Source organism: Rhinopithecus bieti, unplaced genomic scaffold (assembly GCF_001698545.2).
Source record: "Rhinopithecus bieti isolate Rb0 unplaced genomic scaffold, ASM169854v2 scaffold_5478, whole genome shotgun sequence".
Taxonomy (NCBI): domain Eukaryota; kingdom Metazoa; phylum Chordata; class Mammalia; order Primates; family Cercopithecidae; genus Rhinopithecus; species Rhinopithecus bieti.
The window spans coordinates 2,335,906-2,347,521 of record NW_016805008.1 but is presented as its reverse complement, the minus strand read 5'-3'; the positions used below and the strand labels follow the sequence as shown (position 1 = coordinate 2,347,521).

Genomic DNA, 11,616 nt, shown 5'->3' with positions numbered 1-11,616 from the left:
CCCCCCCCCCCCCCCCCCCCCCACGTTTTGCTTATCCTTTCATCTGTGGATAGCCACTTGAGTTGCTTCCATGTTTTAGCTATTGTGAGTAATGTTACTATGAAAATGGGTATACACATTTCTCTTCAAGGCCCTGTGTTTTTTAAAAGCAATTTTCAAGTACATATTGTTATTAATTATAGTCACAATGATGTGCAATAGATCTTTTGAACTTATTTATCCTGCCTAACTGAAATTGTGTATCCTTTTACCAACATCTCCCCATCCCCCTCCCCTAGCCTCTGGTAACCATCATTCTACTCTGTCCTTCTATGAGTTTGGCTTTCTAAGGTTCCACATACAAATGAAATATGCAGTATTTGTCTTTCAGTGCCCGGCTTATTTCACTTAGCATAATGTTTGCCAGGTTCATTTATGGTTTTGCAAATGACATTTCCTTCTTTTAAAAGGCTAAATAGTATTCCATTGTATAGGTACCACATGTTCTGAAATCCTTCATCTATTGATGGACACTTAGATTCATCCCATATCTTAGCTATTTACAAATAGTGCTGCAATGAATATGGGTGTGCAGATATCTCTTTAACATACTGATTTCATTTCCTCTGGATAAATATACAGAAGAGGACATGCTGGATCATATGGTAGTTCTATTTTTAATTTTTGAAGGAAACTCCATATTATTTTTCATAATGGCTACACTAATTCATATTCTTGCCACCAGTGTGTTAGGGTTTGTTTCTATCTGCATCCTTGCCAACACTTACCTTTCACGTCTTTGGTCATAGTCATCATAACAGGTATGAGGTGATATCTCCCTGTGATTTTAATTTGTATTTCCCTGGTGCTTAGTCACGTTGAGCATTTAAAAAATACATACATCTTGGCCACTTATATGTCTTCTTTGGAAAATTGAGAACCTGCTTTAAGTTCTTTTGTGTATATACCCAGCAGTGGAATTTCCAGATCGAATGGTAATTCTATTTTCAGTTTTTTTGAGGAACTACCATATTCTTTTACACAGTGGCCACACCATTTTACTTCCCACCGACAGTGCACAGGGGTTCCAATTTCTCCACATCTTCACCAACACTTGTTATTTTGTGGGTTCTTTTTTTGATGGTAGCTATCCTAATGAGCATAAAATGGTATCTCATTGTAGTTTTGATATACATTTCCCTAATGATTAGTGATTTGGGGTATCATTTCTTGTGCTTACTGTCTATTTACATATTTTCCTTGGAGAAATGTCCGTTCAAGGTCTTTGATATTTTTTGAGTTGGATTATTTTCGTTGTTGTTGCTGAGTTTGAGGAGTTCCCTCTCTATTTTGGCTACCAGTCATCAGATATATGTTTTCCCATTATATTTTTTCATTCTGTGGGTTGCCATTTGTCTATTTTTCCTTTTGTTGCTTGTGCCTTTGGTATCATATATTTTACAAAGTGTTGCCAAATCTAATGGTGCTTTTTGTTTTTTAAGAGTTTTCTAGTTTAAGATGTTACATTTAGGTTGTGGATTCATTTTGAGTTAATTTTTGCAAGTGGTGTTATGTAAGAGTCCAGTTTTATCTTTCACATGTAGATACCCAATTTTCTCCATACCATTTGTTTAAAAGACTGTCTGTTCTCCATCGAATGGTTGTGACACCCTTGTCAAAAATAATTTGACCATATTTGATTATGTGAGAGTTTATTTTTCTGGATTGATTGTCTATCCATTGGTCTTTATGTCAGTGCCAACTCTTTAGATTTCTGTAGCTTTAGTGAGTTTTGGAGTAAGGAAGTGTGAGTTCTCCGGATTTATTACTCTTTTTTAGGATTGTTTTGGGTATTTAGGATCTTTCTATATTTCATGTGAATTTTAGGATTGGTTTTTCTATTTCCACAAAAAAAGGTCTTTGGAATTTTCATAAGGATTGGATTAAATCTGTAGATTGCTTTGGGTAGTAATGACATCTTAACAGTGTTGAGTTAAACTTCCAGTCCATAACCATGAGATGTCTTTCCATTTATTTATGTCTTTTTAAATTTCTTTAAGAAATATTTTACAGTTTTCACTATAAAAGTTTTTCATCTCCTTGATTAAGTTAATTCCTAAGTTGTCTTTTTGATAGTATTGTAAATGGAGTTGTCTTCTAATTTTTCCTTTTAGGTTGCTCATTGTTAGTGTATAGAAACAAAACTGATCTCTGTGTTGACTTTGTGTCCTACTTTGTTGAATTTTTTATTAGTTCTAACAGTTTTAAAAAATTGCATGGAATATTTAGGGTATTCTATATATAAGATTATATCAACTGTGTACAGAGATAATTCTGCTTCTTCCTTTCCAGTCTGGATGCCTTGTGTTCTTTTTCTTGCCTAATCACTGTGGCTAGGACTTCCAGTACTATTTTGAATGGAAGTGGTGAGAATGGGCGTCTTTGCCTTGTCCCTTCTTAGAGAAAACAGGTTTAGTCTTTTACCATTGAGTAAAATATTTTTTGTGGATATTTCACATATGGCTTTTATTATGTTGAAGTAGTTTCCTTCTGTCCTAATTTGTTGAGTGTTTTTATCATGAAAGGATGTCGAATTATATCATATGCCCTCTCTACGTCAATTGAGATGATCATGCAGTTTTTTTCTTTATTCTTTTAATGTGATCTATTACATTGATTTTTGTATGTTGAACATGAATAAATTCCACTTGGTCATGATGTATAGTCTTTAGAATATGCTTCTTAATTCAGTTTGCTAGTATTTTGTTGTGAACTTTTGCATCATTGTCAAAAGGAATATTGGTCTGTAGTTTTCTTTTGTAGGAGTGTCAAAGAGATAGGATAATGCCAGCTTTATAGAATGAGTTAATGAGGAATATTTCCTCCTTTTCAACTTTTAAAAAATGTTTGAGAAAGATTGATGTTGGTTCTTCTTTAAATGTTTGGTAGCAGTCACTGAAGAAGTCATCAGTTCCAGGACTTTTCTTTGTTGGGATATTTATTATTACTGATTCAGTCTCCTTACTAGTTGTAGACTTATTCAGATTTTTTGTTTCTTCATAGTTTAGTCTTGGTAGGTATTGTGTTTCTAGAAATTTGTCCATTTCGTCTAAGTTATCCAATTTATTGTTGTATAATTGCTCATGGTACTCTCTTATAATCATTTTTATTTCTGTAGAATTAATAGTAACGTCCCCACTGTCATTTTTGATTTTAGTAATTTGGACCATCTCTCTTTTGTCTTAGTTCGTCTAGCTAAAGGTTTGTCACTTTTGTTTCTCTTTTGAAGAACTGACTTTTGATTTTGTTGATTTTCTCTATTATTTTCTATTCTCTATTTCATTTATCTCTGCTCTAACCTTTATGCCCTTTTCCTGCTGGCTTTGGGTTTAGTTTGTTCTTCTTTTCTAGTTCTTTAAGCTGTAAAGTTAGGTTTTGACTTGAGGTCTTTCTTGTTTTTTGAATATAAACATTTGTAAAAGCTATACATTTGCCTCATTGCCCTGTTTTGCTGTGTCCTTTAAGTTTTGGTATGTAGTGTTTTGTTTTCATCTCTCAGTATTTTAAATTTCCCTTATTTATTTATTTATTTATTTATTTTTAGACAGAGTCTTGTTCTGTCGCCCAGGCTGGAGTGCAGCGGCGTGATCTCAGTTCACTGCAACCTCCACCTTCTGGATTCAAGTGATTCTCATGCCTCAGCCTCCTGAGTAGCTGGGATTACACCTTTGATTTTTTATTTGATTTGTTTATTATTTAGTAGTTTGTTATTTAATTTCCACAAATTTGTGAATTTTCCTATTTTCCTTTTGTTATTGTTTTCTAATTTCATCCTGTTGTGGTCAGAGAAGGTATTTTATGTGATATCTATCTTTTAAAATCTATTGACTCTTTGTTTTTAGATATAGTTGGTTTATTGTGTTGTTCAAGTCCTCCATTTCCTTATTTTACTTCTGTCTGGATGTTCTATCAGTTATTGTGAGGTATTAAAGTATCCAGTTAATATTGTAGAACTGTTTATTTCTCCCTTCAATTTTGTTAAATTTTGCTTTATATACTTGGTGGTCTGTTATTAGGTACATAAATGTTTATAATTGTTACATTTTCTAGCTATACTGAACCTCCCATTAAAGTATAATGTCCTTCTTTGTCTCTCATAAACTTTTTTGATTTCAAGTCTGTTTTGTCTGATATTATAGCCATATCTGCTCTCTTTTGGTTACTGTTTGCAAGAAGTATACTTTTCCATCATTTCGTTTTCAACCAATTTGTGTCTTTGGATCAAAAGTAAGTATCTTGTAGACAACATATGCTGGGATTATGTTTTTTAATTTATTCTGCTAATCTCTGGAATGTTTAATCCATTTACATTTAAAGTAATTACTGATAAGGAGAAAATTTTGTCATTTTATTAATTGTTTTATCTATGCCTTATAGCTTTTTGTTACTCACTTCCTGCATTATTTTCTTTTGTGTCTTGTTGATATTTTGTAGTGAAACAAAAGTATATTCTAGCCATTTTTTTGTGGTTACTATGGAGATCACATTTAACATGCTAAACTGATAACATTCTAATTTAAATATATACCAGCTTAACTTCAATAACATATAAGAACTCTGATTCTTAACTCTTTTCCTGTTTGCCCCAAGGATACTCACCAGTGGTGTTTGCGGCTACACGATTTACCCCAAGATAACTTTGCCATGAAATATCTCACTTTTAATTATTATTTTCACATTGCTCTAGTATATCAACTTTGTTCATAGCATTCTGTTTTTAGTAGTGATATTTCTATTTACAAAACATGGTAATTTTTGATCACTGAAAATGTAAATCCTAGGAAAACAAAGCATTCTAAGCATGATGTTAACATTGTTCTCAAACAGTTGTTGGCCATAGATTCATTTGATGTACCTGATTTTTTCAAAATAGGCAATTCTGATTATTCAGGTGATTCTGGTGTTAGTTCTGTTTAGAAATAACTCTAAAGATCAATTTTTATATTTTATTTTCACATTGAAAAATCAGTCAGCTTTGCTTTAGCCTCAAAGAACATGTTAAATGAATGCTGGCAATGAACTATACTTTTTTTTTCTAAACAGGAAAAGGGTCAAGAAGCTCTTTTCCCACTCCTTTCAGTTATTAATGTCATAAAATTACATTTTATACCTTGTATGTACAAAACATAAACTAATAATTTTAATGCATTAGTCTCTTAAATTACGTAAGAAACCAAAAGTGTAGTTACATACTATTGTTACAATAATACTTGTTTTATAATTGTCCACTTATTTACCTTTAATGATATCTTTATTTCTTTATACAGTTACTAGTTACTGTCTAATGTCCTTTCATGTCAACCTGCAAAATTCCCTTAGCATTTCTTGCAGGGCTGGTCTTAGTGGTAATGAACTCTTTTGCCTTTTGTTTATCTGAGGATGTCTTAATTTCTCTCTCACTTTTAAAGGGTAGTTTTGCCAAATGTAGGATTCTCAGTTGATAGTTTGTTTTCTTTTAGCACTTTAATAATATCAGTTCACTGCCTCTGGCTTCCCTTCTGATGAGAAATCTTCTGATAATCTTATTGAAGATCCCTTGTATGTGACAAGTTGCTTTTTTCTTTCTACTTTCAAAACTCTTTCTTTGTCTTTCTACAGTTTGATTATGATGTTTCTTGGGTCTTTTTGAGTTCATCCTACTTGAAATTTTTTAAGCACCTTAGATGGTTACATTCACATTTTTCACCAAATGTAGAAAATTTTCAGCCATTATTTATTTAAATAATCTCTCCCTTTCTTTCTCTCATTTTCTTCTAGGGTTTCCATAAGGTGTCTATTGGCTTACTTGATGATGTCTAGTTCTTCGGCTCTGTTCACTTTTATTCAATTTTTTTTTTTTTTTTTTTTGAGATAGAGTCTCACTCTGTCGCCCAGGCTGGAGTGTAGTGGTGCAATCTCGGCTCACTGCAACCTCCACCTCCTGAGTAGCTGGCATTACAGGTGTGTGCCACCCCCGGCTAATTTTTTGTATTTTTTTTTTTTTTTTTTTTTTTTGAGATAAGAGTCTTACCCTGTCACCATGCTAGAGTGCAATGGCATGATCTCGGCTCATTGCAACCTCCACCTTCTGGTTCAAGCAATTCTCCTGCCTCAGCCTCCTGAGTAGCTGGGACTACAGGTGTGTGCCACCACGCCCAGCTAATTTTGTATTTTAGTAGAGACAGGGTTTCATCATGTTGGCCAGGATGGTCTCAGTCTCTTGACATCATGATCTGCTCGCCTTGGCCCCCCAAAGTGCTGGGATTACAGGCTTGAGCCATGGCGCCCGGCCTAATTTTTTTGTATTTTTAGTAGAGACGAGGTTTACCATGTTGGCCAGGCTGGTCTTGAACTCCTGACCTCAGGTGATCCATCCACCTCGACCTCCCAAAGTGCTAGAATTACAGGTGTGAGCTGCTTCTGGTTACTGTTATTCAATATTTTGTTGTTGTTGTTCATTAGATTTAGTTTTCATTATTCTGTGTTAAAGTTCACTTCTGTGTTCAGATTTTCTCTTCTGCTTTCTCAAATCTGACTCTGTATCCCTCTAGTGATTTTTAAATTTCAGTTATTGTATTTTTTTCAGCTCCATAATTTCTTTTTATTTTCTTTTTAAGTTCTGTATTTCTTTATGATATTTACATTTTGTTCATATGTCAATTTCTTGACTTTTTCACATTTTTTTTTTTTTTTTTGAGACAGAGTTTTACTCTGTCAGCCAGTCTGGAGTGTAGTGGCACAATCTCTGCTCACTGCAACCTCTGCCTCCCAGTTTCAAGAGATTCTCATACCTCAACCACCCAAGTATCTGGGATTACAGGTGTGTGCCACCATACCTGGCTAATTTTTNTTTCTTTTCTTTCCTCTTTCTTTCTTTCTTTCTTTCTTTCTTTCTTTCTTTCTTTCTTTCTTTCTTTCTTTCTTTCTCTTTCTTTCGTTCTTTGAGTGTCTTTGAGATAGTCATTTTAAAATCTTTGTCTATTAGATCTGCCATCAGGTTTTTTTCAAGCACAATTTCTGTTGATTCATTCTTTTGCTTGGAATGTGCCATACTTTACTGTTTCTTTGTATGACTTGTGATTTTTCTTTGTTGAAAACTGGACATTTGAATCTAACAGTGTTGTACTTCTGGAAATCAGAGTCTCTTCCTTCTCTAAGACTTACTGGTTTTTTTTTTTGTTTGTTTGTTTAAATTGTTGTAGGCTGTCTCTGGGCAGATCAGCCCGAGCTATACACTTAAGGTTTTCTTGGGTTTTTCTGAGCCTGTGCCTTTGCCGGGACATGTGCAGTGACTTCCTAATTTCCTCTATACATGTAGCAGCTTTTGGATGCACTAGTCTTCAGTATCTGGTTTCCATAAGGTGAAAGGAGACAAATGAAAGGAGGAAAAAAAACACACCAACCCCTTAAATCCGCTAGAAGTCACTCCAAGTAGAAGGGGAGGGGCTTGCAACCGTGAGGGAGAGGCATAACAAAAATGGCCCTCACCTTTTCGTCTACACTTCTGTGATCATAGCCAGCAATCAGTGATCAGAGCAGGAGTCCCCGTTATTTGGAGGACAGGGTCTTTTTTTCTCCCCACCCTAATTTCATCAAGCTATGTGAAAGATCTTCCAGGAACATGGAGTATAGGATGGGTAGCTACTACTACTGGCTGAGAGCTGAAATGACTGAAATTAACTGCAATTTAATATCCATCCCTTCCCCTGAAAGTTGCAAGCCTTCAGTAGACTCCAGAGTTCCCAAATAGTTACATGAGATTCTGCCAGTGCCATTTTTGTCTAGGTGGTGAAACAGACTTCTGATGCTTCCTACTCTATCATCTTCTCAGAATCTTCCAGGTTTTATAGTTTTTAGTGTGCCTTCACATTTATTCTTTGTGATAAATTTGCAAGACAGGTTACTGCAGTCACTCACTTGATAGATAAGAAAGCTTAGTGGCTTGCCCACAACTATACAACTAATATATGACAGACCCAGCACTCAAATCCATGTTTCTTTTAATCTACAGCACCCTCTGCTTTGATATAGTAAAGATGAAATAGTTAATGTAGAAATCAGAGAAGCGGGTGGGTCACGGTGGCTCACGCCTGTAATCCTAGCACTTTGGGAGGCTGAGGCAGGTGGATCATTTCAGTTCAGGAGTTAAAGACCAACCTGGCCAACATGGTGAAACCCCATCTCTACTAAAAATACAAAAATTAGCCAGGCACTGTGGTGCGCACCTGTAATCCCAGCTACCCAGGAGGCTGAGGCATGAGAATTGCTTGAATCCAGGAGGCAGAGGTTGCAGTGAGCCAAGATCGCGCCACTGCACTTCAGCCTGGATGAAAGAGTGAGATTCTGTCTTAATCAAAAAAGAGTCCATATAGCCAAGACAATCCTAAGCAAAAAGAACAAAGCTGAAGGCATCACACTGCCTGACTTCAAACTATACTACAAGGCTACAGTAACCAAAACAGCATGGTACTGGTACCAAAACAGATGTATAGACCAATGGAACAGAACAGAGGCCTCAGAAATAACACCACACATCTGCAACCATCTGATCTTTGACAAACATGACAAAAATAGAAATGGGGAAAGGATTCCCTATTTAATAAATGGTGCTGGGAAAACTGGCTAGCCATCTGAAGAAAGCCAAAACTGGATCCCTTCCTTACATCCTATAAAAAAATTAACTCAAGCTGGATTAAAGACTTAAATGTAAGACCTAAAACCATAAAAACCCTAGAAGAAAACTTAGGCATTACCATTCAGGACATAGGCATGGACAAAGACTTTATGACTAAAACACCAAAAGCAATGGCAACAAAAGCCAAAATAGACAAATGGGATCTAATTAAACTGAAGAGCTTCTGCATAGCAAAAAAAAACTACCATCAGAGTGAACAGGCAACCTACAGAATGGGAGAAAACGTTTGCAATCTACCCATCTGGCAAAGGACTAATATCCAGAATCTACAAAGAACTTAAACAAATTTACAAGAAAAAAAATCAACACCATCAAAAAGTGGGCGAAGGATATGAACAGACACTTCTCAAAAGAAGACATTTATGCAGCTGATGGACACATGAAAAAATGCTCATCATCACTGGTCGTCAGAGAAATGCAAATCAAAACCACAATGAGATACCATCTCACGCCAGTTAGAATGGTGATCATTAAAAAATCATGAAACAACAGATGCTGGAGAGGANATCCCTTCCTTACATCCTATAAAAAAATTAACTCAAGCTGGATTAAAGACTTAAATGTAAGACCTAAAACCATAAAAACCCTAGAAGAAAACTTAGGCATTACCATTCAGGACATAGGCATGGACAAAGACTTTATGACTAAAACACCAAAAGCAATGGCAACAAAAGCCAAAATAGACAAATGGGATCTAATTAAACTGAAGAGCTTCTGCATAGCAAAAAAAAACTACCATCAGAGTGAACAGGCAACCTACAGAATGGGAGAAAACGTTTGCAATCTACCCATCTGGCAAAGGACTAATATCCAGAATCTACAAAGAACTTAAACAAATTTACAAGAAAAAAAATCAACACCATCAAAAAGTGGGCGAAGGATATGAACAGACACTTCTCAAAAGAAGACATTTATGCAGCTGATGGACACATGAAAAAATGCTCATCATCACTGGTCGTCAGAGAAATGCAAATCAAAACCACAATGAGATACCATCTCACGCCAGTTAGAATGGTGATCATTAAAAAATCATGAAACAACAGATGCTGGAGAGGATGTGGAGAAATAGGAATACTTTTATGCTGTTGGTGGGAGCGTAAATTAGTTCAACCATTGTGGAAGACAGTGTGGCAATTCCTCAAGGACCTAGGGCTAGAACTACCATTTGACCCAGCAATACCATTACTGGGTATATACCCAAAGGATTATAAATCATGCTACTATAAAGAAAGACACATGCACACGTATGTTTACTGAGGAATTATTCACAATAGCAAAGACTTGGGACCAACCCAAATGTCCATCAGTAATAGACTGGATAAAGAAAATGTGGCACATATACACCATGGAATACTATGCTGCCATAAAAAAGGATAAATTCATATCCTTTGCAGGGACGTGGATGAAGCTGCAAACCATCATTCTGAGCAAACTATCACAAGGACAGAAAACCAAACACCACATGTTCTCACTCATAGGTGGGAATTGAACAATGAGAACACTTGGAGACAGGGTGGGGAACATCACACACCAGGGCCTGTGAGGGGGTGGGGGGCTGGGAGAGAGATAGCATTAGGAGAAATACTTAATGGAAATGATGAGTTGATGGGTGCAGCAAACCAACAAGGCACATGTATACCTATGTAACAAACCTGCACATTGTGCACATGTACCCTAGAACTTAAAGTATAATAATAAAAGAAAAACACACAGAAAGAAATCAGAGAAGCAAAACCTTATCAACCTTTCTAGATACCAAGGAGTAGTACATCAGGATCTGGTGTACAGAGAAGAAGAGTTTGAGATGAACCAAGACAGTTCCACTGTTAACAAGTCTATGTGAAGCTACCCTCAAAGATTGAGGAAGCTGAGAGGCCAAAGAAAGAGTCTGACAAATCCAGTTTCTTAGAAAGAAACATTTAATAGGGTCTTAAGAACAAAAGTTATGTCTTAGGCTGTGGTGAGATAAGAATGGTGGATCCCTGTGCCATTACCCCCAGACCCAGGACTTAAAAACCATAGGGAAAGAATGTGTAGAACAATTGAAGTCAACCCCACAGTGAATTGTAAGAATGTGATGTGAATCTACCTAATGGCAGGTTTTATGGTTAAGGGTTGTTTTGACCTAAGGGCAGGATTTACAGTAACAGTAGATAAAGTAGAAATTTTAGAGGCATTTCCAGAACAGGGGTTAATCACAAGTCAACATGGCAGATCAGTATTTAAGATGGAATTGCTTGATTCTCCAAAAAAAACAAATACTGGGCCAAGAAAAGAAATTGAAAGTCTGAATTAAAAGCCCCAAAAGCCAAATCCGAAGGAGAATTTGGAGCGAGAGCAGCTGGGGATTTTGTGAAGAGTCGAGGGCAGACCTGGGAATTTGTGAGGTCTACTTAGCCCAGCCCAACTGTGAAGACCCTTTTGAAAGCTGAGTTCTTTCTCTGCTGATCTCTAAGGCCCATAGCACCCTGAGCCAAAATTTTAACAGGAATAATAAGGTGTTAGATCATTTATTTGTATTTTTCATGGATTACATAGCTATGTGTTAAGGTTGTTGTAAGGCTGGTGCCATGGTTAGTGGTTATCATATTGGACAAAACAGTCAAACATGGATTTTTTTTTTCCTTTCAATTTTAACTGTATGCACATGTAAAGATATTCAAAGTGTTGAGAAAAATAAAAAGTGAAAAGTAGAAGTATTTTCCCTTGCCTTCCTCTCCACCTCTCTTTCTGCTCTAAAGATACCCAATATTAAAACTTTCTTTTGCATCCATTCAGGAAAATGTACATTGCAATTTTATATGGACAGGCTTTTCATACATTACATAAAATTACACTAGGGATACTCTTTGATATATGTATATATATATATATTTTAAATTAAAACTATAACTTGGAGATCT

The 11,616-nt window shown here is 35.8% G+C and overlaps 1 protein-coding gene across 1 annotated transcript in view; it reads left to right on the top strand.

The window, feature by feature from the left end:
- The window catches only part of MORC1 (MORC family CW-type zinc finger 1), a 183,569-nt gene that overhangs the window by 83,602 nt on the left and 88,351 nt on the right, over positions 1-11,616 (top strand).